Raw genomic sequence first — 19,430 nt, forward strand, 5'->3', positions numbered from 1 at the left:
GAGCAAAAAATTTTCAGTAACCACCAGAGGCTCTCCCCAATGACAACGACCAGCGCCCCGCCTTGGTCTAGCACTCCCGCTCACCTGCTTCACCATCCCACTGGGGCTGACGCCCGCCATGTTTGGTGCTCTGCCACCTGCTGCGGTTGCCCACCATGTTCCACACATGCCCCCTGGTAGTCAGCGCACGTCATAGTGACCTTCAGTTGTTCCAACATTGGCTGTATTTGCAGATTAGGGTTTTATATATATACACCAGAGGCCTGGTGCACAAAATTTGTGCACTGGAGGGGGGCGTCCCTCAGCCTGGCCTGTGCCCTCTCACAGTCCAGGACCCCTCGCTCCTTACCACCCACCTGCTCACTGCTCCTTACTGCTCGGCTCACTGCTCCTTAGCGCTGCCATGGAGGCGGGAGAGGCTCCCGCCACCGCCACTGCGCTCACCAGCCATGAGCCCGACTTCTGGCTAAGCGGCACTCCCCCTGTGGGAGTGCACTGACCACCAGGGGGCAGCTCCTGCAATGAGTATCTGCCCCCTGGTGGTCAATGTGCATCATAGCGACCGGTCGTTCTGGTCATTCTGCCATAACGGTCACTTAGGCTTTTAATATATAGATAGATTATGTATACAGGTCCTCCATCACCAGAATGAAATGAGGGAATTCCTGTGTGTTTCCTGATGATCCTTGTGATAACTAAATCATTGCAAAAATAGCTCTTTCTGTGAAATTAAAATATATATATATATATATATATATATATATATATATATATATATATATTGCAGTTGTTATTGCAAATGTCTTCATGAAAAGAATCTTTTCTTCCCTCCAATCTCCCATCTTGGTCCTAAGAATAGATACAAATGGATTTCCCTCATGAATGAAAACTAAGAATTTTTGCTATGATATGGAAGTACTCACCAATTATCTTCCTTAATGAAAGATCACTGTTTTCCATTGTGATTCTTCATAAAGTCTCCTAGGGTACTCATGTTAGTAAATTTTCTTTCTTTTTTTAAAACATATTTTTTTAAAAAATATATTTTATTGATATTTTACAGAGAAAGAGAGAGGGATAGAGAGTTAGAAACATCGATGAGAGAGAGACATCGATCAGCTGCCTCCTGCACGCCCCCTACTGGGGATGTGCCCGCAACCCAGGTACATGCCCTTGACCGGAATCGAACCTGGGACCCTTGAGTCCGCAGGCCGACGCTCTATCCACTGAGCCAAACCAGTTTCGGCTTAAAACATATTTTATTGATTTTTTACAGAGAGGAAGGGAGAGGAATAGAGAGTTAGAAACATCGATGAGAGAGAAACATCGATCAGCTGCCTCCTGCACACCCCCTATTGGGGATGTGCCCGCAATCAAGGTACATGTCCTTGACTGGAATTGAACCTGGGACCCTTCAGTCCCCAGGCCGACGCTCTATCCACTGAGCCAAACCAGTTAGGATGTGTTAGTAAATTTTCATTCCAAACCCAATTTCCACAGATATATCCACATGACTAGTGTGGCTTGGGTGGCAACAAAGAACGTAAGGGATATCTCTGGTATCTGCTCTATCTCTCTGCCAACCTAAAATCTGGGAAGTTTATAGGTTAGTTTTTAACAAAGAGGGTTTATAAGACAATAGGAAAATATTTTCACCTAAGTTTATATAGCTTTCTGATTTCATTTCTATAGACAGTATCATTAAATGGATATGTATAAAAAGCTATGAATAAAAATTATTTCATACAGGTCTGTTTGAACCATGTCCAGCATAGCCAGGGGTGAACCTGAGGAGGGGCGGTGAAGAACTAAAGAAGACAGACAAGAGAATACAGTTGGGACCAGGTGGATCACTGCCTGGATGAGGAAACAGTGACCCAACCTGTAAGCCGAACCTTTATTTTATAGTCAAATCACACAAAGCAAAACAAGGGGAGTGGTCAACATGTTTACAATGTTCTTGTGAGTTTCAAGTCTATTTCCTTACTCAAGCCTTGTTTTGGCAGCACTTGCTGCACCTCCCACAGCCATTAGCTACCTAGGAACAAGGGAGGACTATAAGGTCAAGCTTAATTGTGCTGAGCTCTGCCCTCCAAGCTGGGACTTGTATATGGCTCTGCCACAGGTCAGTCTGAGGCTTGACCCTATAGCCACTCCCTACATCTGTTATTTAATGGTTAGTATGCATTTCTCACAAAATCCTGGAGCAGAATCAAATGCCCTACTTCAGTGTGGAGTGGGAGCTCGGTTTGGAAAATAAAGAGGAAGACTCATTATATAGAGAGTATAAAAGCCACCAGCTTCCAAGCCCTGAATTGCTCCTGACCTCGTTTCTTCATTGCTATACCAAAGAGATATGCCAATATTTTTCATTGTGCTGATGGGTACAGTGGTAATGAATTAATGTTGGCAAGATCTTTTGAAATGACAGTGTAGAGTTTATTAAAGAAGCAAGAAACAGAAAACCAGAGAAACTCCTCTCGATTGGCCAGATTTTGTAATGTTACATAACATGTTTTTTACACCCCAAAAATAGGGCAGACAACTTTAAAGTTTTTTTTTTAAGTCTTCCTGTTACTTTGACAATAGCAAAAAGCAGTCTGATTTAGCAATTACTACAAATATCTGAAGGGTCAAGCTTCTGGGAGAATGGGAGTCAAATGATATAGCCCCTACTCCTTTGTTTTAATCTTTCATTCAGCAATCATTTACTGAATACACGGTGCATGTCAGCAACATTCTAGGCTGTGTGGGAGATGTAAAGATGTCTAAGAGGGCAACACCTTCCAGTAATGAGTTTATAATTTATTAGAGGAGGTAAGATACACACACACACACAAATATCTATAATACAGGACAATGTAATATAGGCTATAAGGAAAGTGCAAAGTACAGTGTTTTCCTGGGCTGAATGGGATATTTTGTGGGGAGTTGGCTTCTGAGCTGTCCATGAATAGAATATCTTCCAGGGACAGGTGACTGCCTGAGTGAAAACATGATCAAACCACCTTCTCTGTGAGGCTTTCTCTGATCCTCTCCCCAAGCCCTTTCTCTCTCTGCCCAGAGGTAGATTTGTGTGCTTCTTGTGCCTCACTGAATACTGTAATTTGCAGATTTTCATTTTGACAATTATATTCTAGTTGTTGTTTGCAAGTCTGTCTCTCCAGGAAACTATAAAGTCCTAAAGACAGGAGCCATGTCTTTTCATGTTTGTTTTCCTAACAGTTAATAGGGTTTCTGACATAGGATACCTGCTCAATAAATACATGAGGGAGAAGGGAAATTAATTCAGGGATCAGTGAGTACTACCATTTGACTGGAATCAAAGATTCATGAAGGATAGCAATGGGAATTAAAGCTACAAAAGTAAGTTGGAGAATAGGTCTGACATTATCAAGTGTTGGTAAGGGGAGCTGTGGAAACTCTTCCACACGGCTCGTGAGACTGTAAGTTGGCACAACCATTTTGGAGAAGAGTTTATCAACGTCTAATAAAGTCAAAGATGCTCATATCTTATGACCCAGATATTCTAATTCTAGAGAAAGTCTCATGTATACAAGGAGACAGATATAGAATATTTGTAGCAAAAAGTTGGAACAAAATCAATGTCCATCAGCAGGAGAATGGAGGTACTACTATAGATATATTAACAATAATGAACAACAAACTGTGCTATTAGTTATATGTTTTCTATTAATATTATGTAAATAATAATAATAAACAACTATAGATATATCAACATGGTGAATATTATAAATGTAATATTGAGTGGAAAAGAAAAACCAAGGAGAATTCCTATGTTATCTTTTATATAAAGATTAAAATACTTTAAGGTTAAGATATTATTACTTAGGGATATATATGTACATATATTATATATATACAGGCAATCCTCGGGTTACGTCGTAGATGCATTCCTATGGCGTGATGTAACTTGATTTTTGCCGTAAGTCAGAACCCACCTACATAAGCACCTACGTCACTCACATGGAGCACATACACAGCAGTAATGAAGTGAAACAGTAAAAAAAAATTAAAAGAAAGATAACAATTCCTAACCTTTACTTGTGGTAAATAAATAATAAAAAACATAAAGCACATGTGTACATATGTAGAAATAATAGAACTTCTTAAAAATAAATACTGTAAATGGGAGATGGCGACATAACCACAAAACAATGTTAAATCAAGTCCAGGGTAACCCGAGGACTGCCTGTATCCAGGCAGTCCTATATAATAAAAGAGTAATATGCAAATCAACTGAATGGTGGAATGACCGGTTGCTATGATGCGGACTGACCACCAGGGACAGACGCTCAACACAGGGGGAGCACAGCTCAGTCAGAAGCTGGGTTGATGGCTGGCAAGTGCAACGGCGGTGGCAGGAGCCTCTCCCGCCTCTGGGACGGTGCTAAGGATGTCTGACTGCCAGCTTAGGCCCACTCCCCCCAGACATCCCCTGAGGGCTCCCGGACTGCAAAAGGGTGCAGGTTGGGCTGAGGGACCCCCCCACCCCCAGCCGAGTGCACAAATGTTGTGCACCGGGCCTCTAAACATATATATATATATATATATATATATATATATATATATACATACACACACACACAGTAATGAGTTTATATATATACACACACACACACACACACACACATACATATATATATATATATATATATATACACACACACACATACATATATATATACACATATATATATATATATATATATATATATATATATATATATATATAAAATGCTTGGATAGAATAAATACCAAATTCAGAAGAGTAGGGAAAGAGATATGATCAGGGAAGTTTATATAATGGCCTTGACTCAGTTGACCATGTTCAAGTTCTTAAATTTGATGCAGGATAAATGGGTATTTTATTGTGTTATTTTTAATATAGTCTGTATATCTTAATTATTGCATGAAACGTTTTTTAAGTTATTTAGGCCCATATTACAGCAGGGCTGGAATACCATGCTAGAGAGTTTAGATATTGTTTGGTGGTGAACAGAGAACTCTTGCAGGCTCTTGAGCAGATAAGAGATATCATCAAAGGTATGGTTCAAGTCAGCTTAGACTAGTGCTATACAAGATATTGGGCAAAATCACAAAGGTGTTAATTCTGTGTTACTAGATATAAGGTGGATTCCTTTTTTCTCACTTCTCTGACCATACACTGTTCCCTTAAATCTTTAATAGCCCGCTTTCTTTTCTTTTTTTAATCCTCACTGAGTATATTTTTTTCTATTGATTTTTAGAGAGAGTGGAAGAGAGAGGGAAAGACAGAGAAAAATATTGATGTGAGAGAAACACATCGATTGGTTGCCTCCTGCAAGTACCCGGATCAGTGCCTGGGCCAGGTAGAAGCCTGCAACCTAGGTATGTGCCCTTGACCGGAATCAAACCCGGGATCCTTCAGTCCACAGGCCAATGCTCTATCCACTGTGCCAAATCAGCTAGGGCTCTTCTTTAAAAAGTCTAAGTATTTTTAATTAGCTGGTTCCAGGTTCTCCTGTCAACTATTGATATCCTTTTCTGTTTCATCTGTCCTTATAAAATCCCCTGAACATTCACTGTGTCCAGTTTTTCTATTCTTACCTCCTGACCATTTATTATGTTATTACTATGTTGGGATATCTCATTTCCATCCTTTAAAGTTCTCCTAAATTCACCTTTGCTACAAAGCTTTCTTTTATTAAATCAAAACCTTCAGTTAAAAATTTCCAAGATAAATGTGTTTGCAACACAGTCGAACACAAAGAACAATATTTATCCCACAATAGTAGCTAATACTTACTAAGCACTTAGTATGTGCCAGACATTGTCCTAAACACTTTAGATGTAAAGTATTTACATGTAAACACTCAGTTAATCCTCATAACAAACCCAGGAGCTGTGTGCTATTATCATCCTCATTTAACAAATAAACTGAAGCAAAGAGAAGTTAAAGAACTTGCTCAAAAATGCTCTGCCAGAGCCAAAACTGGTTTGGCTCAATGGATAGAGCGTCAGCCTGCGGACTGAAAGGTCCCAGGTTCGATTCCGGTCAAGGGCATGTAACTTGGTTGCGGGCACATCCCCAGTAGGAGGTGTGCAAGAGGCAGCTGATCGATGTTTCTCTCTCATCGATGTTTCTGACTGTCTATCCCTCTTCCTTCCTCTCTGTAAAAAATCAATAAAATATATTTAAAAAAAAAAAATGCTCTGCCAGAAATGCTAGAGCTTGGAGTCAAACCCAGGCAGTCTGGCTCTAGAGCCCATACACCTAGTCCCACCGCATCAAGCTGCTTCTCCAAAGTGGGAAGTACTAGTAAATGCAGGCTGTCCGGTGGGTGAGAAGCTCTAGTCTCATTAAAAAGGGCAATACTAGTAACTGTTGGAAAGTAGCGATTATCCCTTTCACTTCCTCAGGTTTCTCTGACTTTCCAATGAGACTTTTGTTCTTTGAGGACAAGATCTATGTGTAACTTACCTTTGTATTTCCAATGCCTGGCACAATGTCAGGCCTATTGCAGGCATTTTATCAGTGTGGAGCAAATAAATCAATTCTGTGCAATTAAGTAAACATAGGTAATAGTTATAATTCTGTTCTTCCGGAAGTGCCATTTAGCTGAAGGCACTTCAACTCTATCATTATCATGATCAAATAACAGATTTGATTTGTAAAGTTAAGTTGAAGAAACCACTTAGAAAACCAAGCAAAAGAAAAAGCCATGGAAAAATAAAATAAAAAGGTTAAAAAGCATAAAGGATCAATTCTGGAGATTAGAGAGAGTGAGAAAGAACAAAGAAAATGAAGGTGAAGAAAGTAATTAATTTGTTCCCACCATCTCCACCACCACCTGGAATTCTCAGGACAAGCATTTCTAGACTGAAAGAATTCAAATGACCTTAATCCTGGATGAAAATGGATCCATACCAAAGCACATCACCAGGAAATTTTGGAAAACTGAGGACAAAGAGAATATCTTAAAAATAGTATTTTTAAAAATGAGACTAGTCGAGAATGGACTTCTTTTTTTTTTTTTTTTTAATTAATCCTCACCCAAGGATAGTTTTCCATTTATTTTTAGAGAGAGTGGAAAGGAGGGGGAGTAACAGAGGGGAAAACATTGATGTGAGACACATCGATTGGTTGCCTCCCACAGGCACTCCGACACGGGGATGGAGCCTAAAACCAAGGTATATCCTTGATCGGATTTGAACCCAGAACCCTTCAGTCCTCAGGCTGACACTCTATCCACTGAGCCAAACTGGCTAGGGGGGGAAATGAATTTCTTTAAAATAAGGAGAAACCAAGAAAGAGGAACACAAAGGATCCAGGAGCAGGGAATCCAACGTAGGAGGGTAGAAAAGAGCTTGTTTGTTTATTTGTTTGTTTGTTTGTTGGTTTGTTTTGAAAAGAGCATCTTTAGAATGATGTTGAAGAGAATTCCCAGGACAACACCTGGGCAGCAGGCTTAGCAACCATTCCAGGTTGGAGCAGGTGAGAAGGCTTCAGGAGAGATTTCTTTAATAAGATGAAATTGATAGAATACCCAAGGTGACCAAATGTATTGAAAAGAGATGTAGACAACTGGTTGATAAGTACATAGAAAACTTAAAAAAAAAAAAAAAGACGTATGAGATCCAGAGAAAACAAAAAGTTGTGTAAGAGAGAAATCACTTATCTATTACATGTCTATGTGTGAACAATATTTGCATAGTGATAGTAATATAAACACTGAATAGTGATATGACTAAAAATTACAACACAACTCTATTGAGAGGTCACGGAGAGTGAAGCATGCTCATGCCCATGTGAATGAGTGAGTATGTGGTAGTGGTGCTGGTGAAAAAGGTGAAATGCTCATCTTCCATGGTGGGCAGTCAATAACGCATAAACATTTTTAAAATCAGTTAGTAGCCATATAAGCATGTCATTTAGAGATACAGAGGTAAATGCCAAAAGAGTCAGCTAAGAAGAGTTGAAAATGGTTACTTCTGTCCAACTGGCATGGCTCAGTGATTGAGCATCAACCTATGAACCAGGAAGTCATGGTTTGATTCCCGGTCAAGGCATATACCTGGGTTGCCGGCTCATTCCCCAGTGGGAGGTGTGCAGGAGGCAGCCGATCAATGATTCTCTCATCATTGATGTTTCTATCTCTGTCTCTCTCCCCTTCCTCTCTGTAATCAATAAAAATATATAATTTTTTTAAAAAGAAATAAAATGGTTACCGCTGAGGGGCAGAAAATAGTGACAAGAGGTGGATTGGGTACTGTTTTCAAAATAAGCCTTATAAAAATATTTGACTCTTTAAACTATGTACAAGTGTAACTTAGGTATAAAATAAACACAAAATGCAAATGAACTATCAGAGACTTTTCAAGTAAACAGACCCCATTAGGTCACAGCTCCCACCCATCCAAATATCAAAACTAGATAGTCTCTCCTAATGTAATTCCCTTTTCTTACATTCCATTTAATATCTTGATTCCTAATGCAACTTCTACTACTGCTTTCTCTAGGTCTCCTCCTTTAGAAGCAGGACTGGTCTCAGGGTTCATCTGCTTTTGGCAAGTACTCACATTTGCCAAATCTTTAACACTTGGGTAACAGACTATTTTGTTACTCTTTCACCTCACAAGGTGAAACATCCACCTGCAGGTTAGAACATCCACCTGCAGACCGAAGGGTTGCAGGTTCAATTCCTGGTCAAGGGCATGTATCTCTGTTGCAGGTTCCCCAGCCCAGGTAGAGATGAGTCAGGGAGGCAGCCAATCAATGTTTCTCTCTATCTCTCTTTCCCTTCCTCCATCCACCTTTCCACTCTCTAGAAATCAATGGAAAAAATATCCTTGGGTGAGGATTTTCTTTTAAAAAGTCAAAAGACAACCCACAAAATGAGAAAAATATTTGCAAATTATATGTCTGATAAGGAAGTAGTATCCAGAATATACAAAGAACTCTCATAATTCAACAATTTAAAAGAATAATTCAATTCTTAAATGGACAAAGAATTTGAATATACATTTCTCCAAAGAAGATATGCAAATGGCCAGTAAACACATGAAAAGATGCTCAACATCATTTGTCATTAGGGAAATGCCAATGTGTGGGAGAAAGACATTTTCTTCTACCCTTCTAGGTTATTCAGGCTGGTCTAAGAATTACACTGACATGAGAGAGTAACAAGAGAAAATAACCAAGTTGGATTATATACCCACATGTGGGAACCCCCACATACATGAGAGAGTCAGAGGCCCCATATACAGGAGAGGTTCAAAACAGAAAGGTAAATGAAGTATATGTGACTTCCTGAGCTAAAGAGTGAGGTCAGGAGCCTGAGGCTACAGAGGGAAGGAAGGTCATTTGCAGGACAATAAGAAGAGCAGATGTTCAGTAATTAGATGTTTTCCATGCCTTATACAGATCATAAAGTATTTCTGGCCCTAGCCAGTTTGGCTCAGTGGATAGAACGTTGGCCTGCAGACTGAAGGGTTCCAGGTTCTATTCCAGTCAAGGGTACATGCCTTGGTTGTGGGCTTGATCCCCAGTAGGGTGTGTGCAGGAGGCAGCCGATCAATGATTCTCTCTCATCATTGATGTTTCTGTCTCTCCCTCTCCCTTCCTCTCTGAAATCAATAAAAATATATTTTTTTAAAAAGTATTTCTGGTGATAACTCTTATTATGGGCAAGGCCCCCAATTTAAATTACTTAAGGGAGAGGTAAAAGTTTCTCTTGAGCCTGCAGGGCCTTGCTTGCCTTCAGCTCAAAATAATCCATGTGCCAAGTAGCACAACTTGGAGAGGCCTGTTCTGAACTCCTTCACCAATCAAAATTGTCAAGTGGCAATCAAAACCATAATGAGATACTACTTGACACTCACAACTCAGTATTGCTATAATGAAAAAGACACTGACTAATGTTGGTAAGGATGCAAAGAAATTGAAATCCTCATACACTGCCGGTAAAAATGTAAAATGCTGCTGCATTTAAAAACTGCTTGGCAGTTTCTCAAAGGTTAAACATAGAGTTACCATATGACCGAGCAATTCCTCTAGCTATATATCCAAGAGAACTGAAAATATATATAAACACAAAAACTGATACATAAATGTTGATAGCAGAATGATTCACAATAGCCAAAAAAGTAGAACTGACCCAAGTATTCATCAACTGGTGAATGGATAAACAAAATGTGGTATATGAATACAATAGAATATTATTCAGCAACTAAAAAAATGAAAAATTAATATACGCTACAACATGGATGAACCTTGAAAATACGCTAAGTGAAAAAAGCTAGTCAGAGAGGACTGCATATTGGATGATTCCATTTATATGAATAGGGAAATCTACAGAGAAAAAAGTGAAATAGTGAGTAGGACTAGAAGGGGTGTCATTGGAACAATATAAGGAGTAATTACTAATGGATAGGGGGTTCTTTTGGGGAAGTAAAATGTCCTAAAATTGATTGTGCTGGTAGTTGCACAAACTCTGTGAATATCCTTCAAACCTTTGAACTATACATTTTAAATGGTTAAGTTTTATGGTGTGTGAATTATATCTCAGTAAAGCTGTTATGAAAAAATTGGAGGGCCCTAAAGAGTTTTTGTTTATGTGGGTTCTATCTATCAAACATTCACCACATTGGAAATTAGAACATAAATGTTTTAAGTATTTATTTGTTTGAAATAATAATAGACCTATTGGGATATAGCTAGATTGAAAACATTTATTCTACAGACTGGAAATAAAACTTAACGCCTATCACCTTCTGTTATAAAGGGCTTTAATGTACTTGAAATCGTAGTCTTAAAACTAGGTGGAACCTAAGAGGTAGTCCATTACTCACCACAGGAACCTCCTCACGCATTTGGGACAGGTTGGACAATTCTGGTGAGAAATGCTTACCCTTTCCAAGGTATCATAAAAGCTCAAGCTATTTTGACTTGAACTGGATCCTACCTTCCCCGTTCTCCACAGCCACTCTCATTCCTTCATTCTTCTTTATTCACTCCTCAGGAACAATAGGAATAGGTCTATTTCCTCTTCTATGGCATATTTTAAATCAGCTGCCCAGCCCTCCTAAACTTTCCTTTTTTCAGTCTAAAAGTACTCAGTTCTTCAATTGTCTTTTCTGTATGGACCCCCTCCACTGATTTTTGTTTGTCTGGTTTGTTTGTATTTTGGTGGGCCAGGTGTGGTCTTTCCACACCTTTCCAAGTCTTGCTTCCAATCTCACCTGCTCCATGCAGTGGTTCTGGGTCACCCTTCCCCATGGATTGAATTCTTCTTGTATACCAGGCACCGTACTCTCTAGTGTCATTTAATTCCCAGAAGAACCCTATGAAGTAGGTACCATCAATATCCCCCACCTTTTAAGGCGCTACAGTTTTAGGATTTGGGGTAATTGTATACAGTTAACTACTACCCCAACAAGATGTAGAATAGCTCCCTCACCCTAAAAGTTCCCTAATGCCTTTTTGCAGTCACATGTGATTTTTAAAAAATGAAACAATTTTGTACATACTATTTTTTAACCCGAATGCTTAACAAGTGTTGAATATGTTTTAATGGCAATTAATATATTTTTACAATATAATGTTAATGTCTGCATAGTAGTCCATTAAATGAATGTTTCATAATGTATTTAACCAATATCCTTTTGTCAGATATCTTTTTTCTTTTCTTTTTAATAATGTCCTGCTCCCTGTTCCTGGAATTTTCTACTTTTGTTATACCATTCTAGTGGCCTATTTTTCATATCTGATACTTTTTAGTCTGTTTTGCTAACTCTGTGTCTTCTTTCTACCTGTTAAGTGTTGGTATTTCCCACGATTCTGTCTTTCAACCTTCTTGCTTCTAGAATCCCTTCCTAAGTAATAGATTTTCTGCTTAGTTTCACTTTAAGCTCTTTGGATTTCATCTCTACTTTTCTGAACACCACAATCCTTATTCCCAACTGTCTACTGGGAATTATTTCCACGTGGATATTCTTCTTGCAACTCAAACTCCACATGTAAAAAATTGAACTATCCCACCCTACCAGAAATTAAACTGTTCCCTTTCCAAAATCTACATCTCATTATTTTTAAACTTTTACTACCTATTTCAGTTAGCAGAGTGCTACCCTTCCAGCACTCAGGCCAGAAACCTCCGTCATCTTTGACTCTTCTCCCCCATCTCACATATCCAATCAATTAAGTGCTATTGCTTTTCTGCCCAAAAGCCTCTCAGCGTGTGCCCTTCCTTTGCACTTCCACCAGTGCCACCCTAGATTCTAGGTCCCAGGACCTCCTTACTCATCTTCCAGTCCTATTCTGGTCCGCCTTTGATCTGCTCTTTATGTTGCTACCAGAGTTAACTTTCCAAAACATGGAAGAGAAAAAACTTTTTCCTCTCTTGCTTGAAAAATACGTGATGGCTCCCTATCTGTTACAGACGCAAGTCTAAACTTTCCACGCAGGCTTTCAAGGCTTCTTCTCCACGTTTCCCTCCCACTCACTTTCCTGCTCGGGTTACATCAGCTACGAACGTTCCTGAACGCACGTTCCAGCCTCTGCTCTACCTGTGCCTACCCAGTCTTGCTGGTTCTTTGCTCTCTCGCCTCTTCCCTGATAGATGTTTGCACTATTGCAGACAAAACAGAAAATCAGCCCTGCCTACTGGCCTGGCCTGGCCTGGTTAGCAAGGTCTCACCTCAAAGGCAGTAGTGGATTAAGAGCCCTTATGGATAATCCCGAGTTAGGGAGGGGCTCGGCAGGGAGGGAGGCTAAAATCTCGCTTTACACTTTTTTCTTCACAGCGGAGAAGCGTTGGGTACGTGCTTGGACGGAACCGTGTTCTCTATTCCGAGGTAAACTCTCCTGGAGTTCTATAGTGCAGATGTGTCTCCTCCTCAACCGGACGGTAGCTATTTCAGCATGTTCCCCATTCTAGAGAAGAGCACCATGAGAGAGATTTAGGAGAGCACAACTCTTGAGTCAGGCTCCCCTCCCCATCAGAGGCGACCGCAGACCTCTGATTCAAAGAGAGAGAGAGGCTGTAAAGATAGCACCTCCTGATTGGAGCAGACAGAGTCAGACAAGCTTGGGGGCTGCTGATTGGCTCCGCCTGAGTCAGGCGCTGTTGGGCTGTTGTAAATGTAAATAGCTCTGTGACCGGTAGTAACCCCGGGTGAGAAGGGTGGAGAGGGAGGCTCTGCCTCACCATTCACGTTTGCTATGCGAGCCAGGCCCAGACAGGCAAACCCTTTAGCAGAGGGGGCTGGGCTGGACGAGGCTAGAGGTGGTGTCTTTGCTGATCTTAAGCTTGAGCTGAGTGAAACACCCACTCGCAGGTCTGAGCCAGGGCTGGCAGCTTGCACACACAGCTGCTTCCTTCCTGCACTTAGCTTTGACTATTTAAGAGGGTTTAATGGCATGTTCCGTGTGAGGACGGAGGTGCTGGAGGGTGTTAGGAGGGTAGTTTTATGGGCTAACATTAATGGCTGTGGTGGGTGTGCCACAGGGAGATGGAGCCTGTCCTGCCTGTTCCTGGCCATGGAATCCTATTTGTGGAAAAGGCAGGAGGGAGGCAGAGTGTGAGGCCAGAGGGTTCCTGCTGCTGAGCTTTGCCTGATGATAATCTTTCTACTGGAGGTGCAGCTTCTATCCTCTACACCAAGGGCTCTGGAAGTAGGGAGGAGGAAAGGAACAAATGGGTTCAAGTTAAAAATAAAGGATGACCTTCACCAACTGTTGGTGGGAATGTAAAATGCAGCAGCCACTGTAGAAAAGTTGGGTGGTTCCACAAAAAGTTAAGCATAGAATTGCCACGTGACCCAGCAACCCCACTCCTAGCTATACATTCAAATGAATTGAAAACGTACTCACATACACACCAGTGTTCATAGCAACACTATTCCTAATAGCCAAAAGGGGGAAACAACTCAAATATTCATCAACAGATGAAGAGAGAAACCAATTGTGTCATATATATACAATAAAATATTATTGGGCAACAAAAAGGAGAGAAGTACTGATACATGCTAAAATGTGGATGAACCTCCAAAGCATTATGTTAAGAGGAGGAAGCCAGACACAGAAGGTCATATGTTGTAGGATTCATTTATATAAACTACCCCTGAATAGGTAAATCCGTAGAGATAGAAAGCAGACTGGTGGTTGCCAGGGTCTAGGAGAAAAGCAGAAAATGGAGAGTGAGCATTTAACAAGTGCAACGTTTTCCTTCGGGGTAAGGAAAAGGTTTTGGATCTAGATCAGGGGTGGGCAAACTTTTTGACTCGAGGGCCACAATGGGTTCTTAAACTGGACTGGAGGGCCGGAACAAAAGCATGGATGGAGTGTTTGTGTGAACTAATATAAATTCAAAGTAAAGGAGCGGAGGGGAGAGCAAGAGAACCGGATAGAACAGCCGGATCCGGCCCGCGGGCGGTAGTTTGCCCAAGGCTGCTCTAGATAGAGGTAGTGGTTGCAGAACATTGTGAATGAACTCAAATATCACTTTAAAATGGTTAATTTTATGTTATGTGAATTTTACTTCAATTTTTATATAGAACACGGAAAGACTGAAAGGGGAAGCCTTACTACTGTGCAGAATTCTCTTAGGAAGGAATAGACGGACAGTAATGAGACCTTCTGAGCCCTCCCCTGCCTTTCACTTTCACTTTCTTCTCAGGGCTCATTTGCTCTTGTTGAGCACAAACTCTAAAGCCTGGCATGGCGCTGGCTGCTCGCTGCTCCTATGGGAAATGGCCAGGGGGGAGAGGACCTCTTTGGCCCTTCTGAAACCATCCTCGCTGGGCCCAGAACCGTGGTGAGTCAGCACAGCAGACACTTGGCCTTTGTGAGTTCACTCTGGCTGGGCTGGACTGGATGGGGGAGGGACAGGCCTGGGTCCTGAAAAGGGGAAGGCTCTGCCTCACAACCCACTACAGAACCTCCGCTCCTTGGAGCCTGCAATTAAGGCCTGTGGCATTTGCCCCAAAGTCAGTATACAAGAATCAGCTCTTTGCCTGCAGCATAGAAAGTTAACTACAGGTCACCACTACCGCGCCCTGTGACATTTCCCACAATTTGGCAGAGAGAATTTAAAACAAGAGATCTTTCAATAATTTTATCAAGCATTGATTGTTTAGATGCAGGAGATATTTCTTAAGAAAATGCCCTGAAGGATCTCAAAACCTGACAGCAGGGTGGAGTATTGTTTGGAAAAGTATAGAGGAAATGTCAAGTACGTTTCTACGGTGTGAGAGGAGAGCCTAAAACTCAGGTGTGGTTGAATGTTAAAATGGGTAATCAGGTGGAGTGAGTTGGGTTCTGCCAGAACAGAGGCCACTTCTGAAATTTAACTTTGCATAAATTAAGCTCCCTGCCATTACCACCAGGCTTTGCCGGAGTATAATTAAATATCACCAGGCATCTACTTGAATGTATGAGGGATTATGCATACTGGGTTTATCTAGTTTGTCATCTATTCCACACCCAATATAGAATTCCTAAAGACAGTTCTCTCTCACAGCTTACTTTCTCTTCAAATAAACTCAGTTATCTCATCAATAAAATTGGGGTAATACTATCACCTGCTTCTGATACAGTGTGATAAGGCACTGCCAAGTGTGCCATACAATGCCTGGCTATGGGAAGTGTTGTTATTATCACTGTGTCCACAGGTCTGCTACACTCAGAGCTGGGATTTTTCTGCATTGAAAGGCTGTTAGATCTGTGTCTATGCGGTGGCCTCAATCCCTTTAACTAATGTATAAAGCAAGAATATCCTCCTAGACTCTCTAGTTTATAGCAGTTTGCCTTTTCTCATGAGGCTGGTATCTGTCTCCTTGAAGTTTGAGGGTAGAAACCACATCACTATATAAGAAAATATGGAGTGCTTCTTGATTATATTGGGTTTGAATCTTAGCTATTTACAATTAGTGGTAAAAACATTACACACATGGAATTTTTTTCTCATACTTTTTATTGAGATATATTTCATATCCCATAAAATTACCCTTTCAAGCAGGGGTGGGGAACCTCCGGCCCGCAGGTCATATAAGTCCTGCGAAATCATTTGGTCTGGCCCTGCCAAGACATTAGGGGTGAGTTAATTAAATGTTTGACCAAATATAGCAGGCTAATTTTTAAGTTGATAATTTAGTATGGCCCAAGAATGATGTTATAAATACCCAAATGGCCCTTGGCAGAAAAAAGGGTTCCCCACCCCTGCTTTAAAGTAATGATTCAGTTTTCACATGTTCAGAGTTGTGCAACCATCACAATATGTAACTAAACATTTTCATTGTCCTTCCAAAAATGGCCACTCGTTCCCTTCCCCCACCCTCTAGCAACACCAGTCTGCTTTCTATTCTGGACAGTCCATGTAAATGGGATTATACCATATGTGTTCTTTGTGTATGGCTTTGTTCCCTTAGAATATTTTCAAAGTTCATATATTTTGTAGTGTCATCAATATTTCATTCCTTTTTTCTGGCTTAGTAATATTTCATTATATGGCGATAACTGATTGTATTTATTCATCTGTTATAGACATTTAGGTTGTTTGTCCATTTTGGCTATTATATAGTATATGATCCTGCTACAAACTTTCATGTACAAGTGTGGACATATGCTTTCAATTCTCTTTGGTATATGCGTGGGATTAGCTGGGTCAAACTCTATGTTTTAACCTTTTGAGGAACTGCCAAACTGTTTCCCAAAGCAGCTGCACAATTTTAGATTCCCCCACAGTGTATGAAGGTTCCCATTTCTCTACATCCTCACCAACACTTAGCTGTCTTCTTTATTGTAACCATTCTAGTGAGTATGAAGTAGTATCTCATTGTAGTTCTAATTGGCATTTCCTTGAGAACTAATAATGTTGAGCATCTTTGCATGTGCTTATTGGTCATTTGTATATCTTCTTTGGAGATATGTCTATTCAAATACTTTGCCTACTTTTTTATTTTTAAATATATTTTTATTGATTTCACAGAGGAAGGGAGAGGGAGAGATAGAAACATCAATGATGAGAGAGAATCATTGATCGGCTGCCTCCTGCATGCCCCTACTGGGGATCGAGCCTGCAACCTGGGCATGTGCCCTGACTGGGAATTGAATGGTGACCTCCTGATTCATAGGTCAAGGCTCAACCACTAAGCCACATGTGCTGGGCAACTTTGCCTATTTTTTTTTTTTTTTATATATTTTATTGATTTTTTACAGAGAGGAAGGGAGAGGGACAGAGAGCTAGAAACATCGATGAGAGAGAAACATCGATCAGCCACCTCCTGCACACCCCCTACTGGGGATGTGCCCACAACCAAGGTACATGCCCTTGACCGGAATCGAACCTGGGACCCTTCAGTCCGCAGGCTGACGCTCTATCCACTGAGCCAAACCGGTTTCGGCAACTTTGCCTATTTTTAAATTGAGTTGTCTTTGTTATAAAAGTTCCTTTTATATTCTGGGTACTAGTCTCTTATCAGATATATGACTTGCAAATATATTCTCTCGTGGTTGTCTTTTTACTTTTTTGATAGTATCTTTTGAAGCACAAATTTTTAAATTTTGATGAAGTCCAATTTATTTTTTTCTTTGGTTGCTAAGTTTTTGGTGTCATATCTAAGAAACCACTGCCTAATCCAAGGTTATAGACTTATACCTTTGTTTTCTCTTCAGAGTTTTATAATTTTAGCTGATCCATTTTGAGTTACTTTTTATATATGATGTCAGGTAGTGGGCCAACTTCATTCTTTTGCTCGTGGATTTCCAATTATCCTAACACCAGCTATGGAAAAAATAAACAAACCCACTATCTTTTCCTCATTGAACTGTCTAGGAACCTTTGTCAATATCAGTTGACTGTAAATGAATGGGTTTATTTTTACACTCTTAATTCTATTCCATTGAGGCATATGCCCACCCTTATACCTGTAGTACATTGTCTCCATTACTGACCCTTTGCAGTAATTTTGAAATCAGGAAATGTGAGCCCTGGCGAGTGTGACTCAGTCGGTTGGATATCATCCTGTGCACCAAAAGGTTGCCTTTTGATTTCCTGTCAGGGTACATGTCCAGGTTGCAGGCTCGATTCCCAGTAGGGGTGTGTGCAGGAGGCAGTCAATTGACATTTTGCTACCCTATTGCTGTTTCTCCCTCTCCTTTCCTCTCTCTTTAATAAAAAAAATGTTTAAATCAAGAAATGTGAATCCTCTAACTTTTTGCTTCTTTTTCAAGTCTGTTTTGACTATTCTGAGTCCCTTGCATTTCTGTATAAATTCTAGGATCAGCTATCAATTTCTGTAAAAAAAAAAAAAAAAAAAAAGGCAGTTGACATTTTGATAAATATTGCATTGAATCAGTAGATAGTTTGAGTTGTATTACCAACTTTGAAGTATTCTAATCCATGAACATGAAATTTCTTTCCATTATTTAGGTCTTCTTTAATTTCTTTCAATAACATTTTATAATTTACAATATACCATTCTTATGTACTTTTGATTTATTTCTATTCACCTATTCTTTTTAATGCTATAAATGGAAATCTTTTAACTTTATTTGCATAGTATTTGTTTCTATTTAATATAAATACAATTGATTTTTGTATATTGAGCTTGTACCCTGCAACCTTACTGAACTTGTCCTAATAGTTTTAATAGTTTAATAGTTAGTTCCAATAGTTTTTTGTGAGGATTCTCTAGGGTTTTTTAATATAAAAAATCATGTCCTCTGCATACAGCAATCGTCTTACTTCTTCCTTTTCAATCTGGATGTCTTTTATTTCTTTTCATGCCCTGGCAGTTTTTTTTGTTTTTTGTTTTTTTTTAGGAACTATCTTGGTTTTTCCTCTAGGAAAAACTGGTGGCCATTGGGTATCAGAAATTTGATCCCTGTGCTCTTCCCTATTATTTCCTTACATTATTTTTGTTCTTTGTCGCATGATTAAATCTTGATTATTAAATAGAGCCTTAACCTCTTCATATACCCATACAGAACATGTCAAAAACAAGAATTCATTAGTTTGCCCCCAAGTGCTATTTTACAATTCACCCTTAAAGGTAAACTCATACTCATTTCATTTCTCTTTCCCTCTCAATCTTGAACTCAACTGAACATATTAATCAAGTTTTAAGAATTCTTCCCTTTTCTTCTTTCTTGGAACTTTTGCATATAGGAATAAAAAGACAGCTCCAGGGTGAAATAACAAACATGAGCTATAGAATGTCTGAAGAAAGCATAGCAGTCTGTTTAACCAGAGGGAGGACAGCCAGGTATAAAACAGGAGGAAATGAAAAGTAGCAGAGCTTAGTGAGGATAAATTATTTTAACTTAGATGCAGGTTAATTGGAAATAAAACACTTGGAAGGAACAGCGCAATTATAGAACTGAAAAAAAAAAAGAAAAGAAAAAAAAAGTCCAGCCTGAACATTTT

The 19,430-nt window shown here is 39.9% G+C and overlaps 1 long non-coding RNA gene across 1 annotated transcript in view; it reads left to right on the forward strand.

Moving 5' to 3' along the window:
- Positions 1–19,430, forward strand: part of LOC308234155 — a 94,145-nt gene that overhangs the window by 64,493 nt on the left and 10,222 nt on the right. The window lies entirely within an intron of this gene.

The sequence above is a fragment of the Plecotus auritus genome, assembly GCF_963455305.1.
Source record: "Plecotus auritus genome assembly, chromosome: 9".
NCBI lineage: Eukaryota > Metazoa > Chordata > Mammalia > Chiroptera > Vespertilionidae > Plecotus > Plecotus auritus.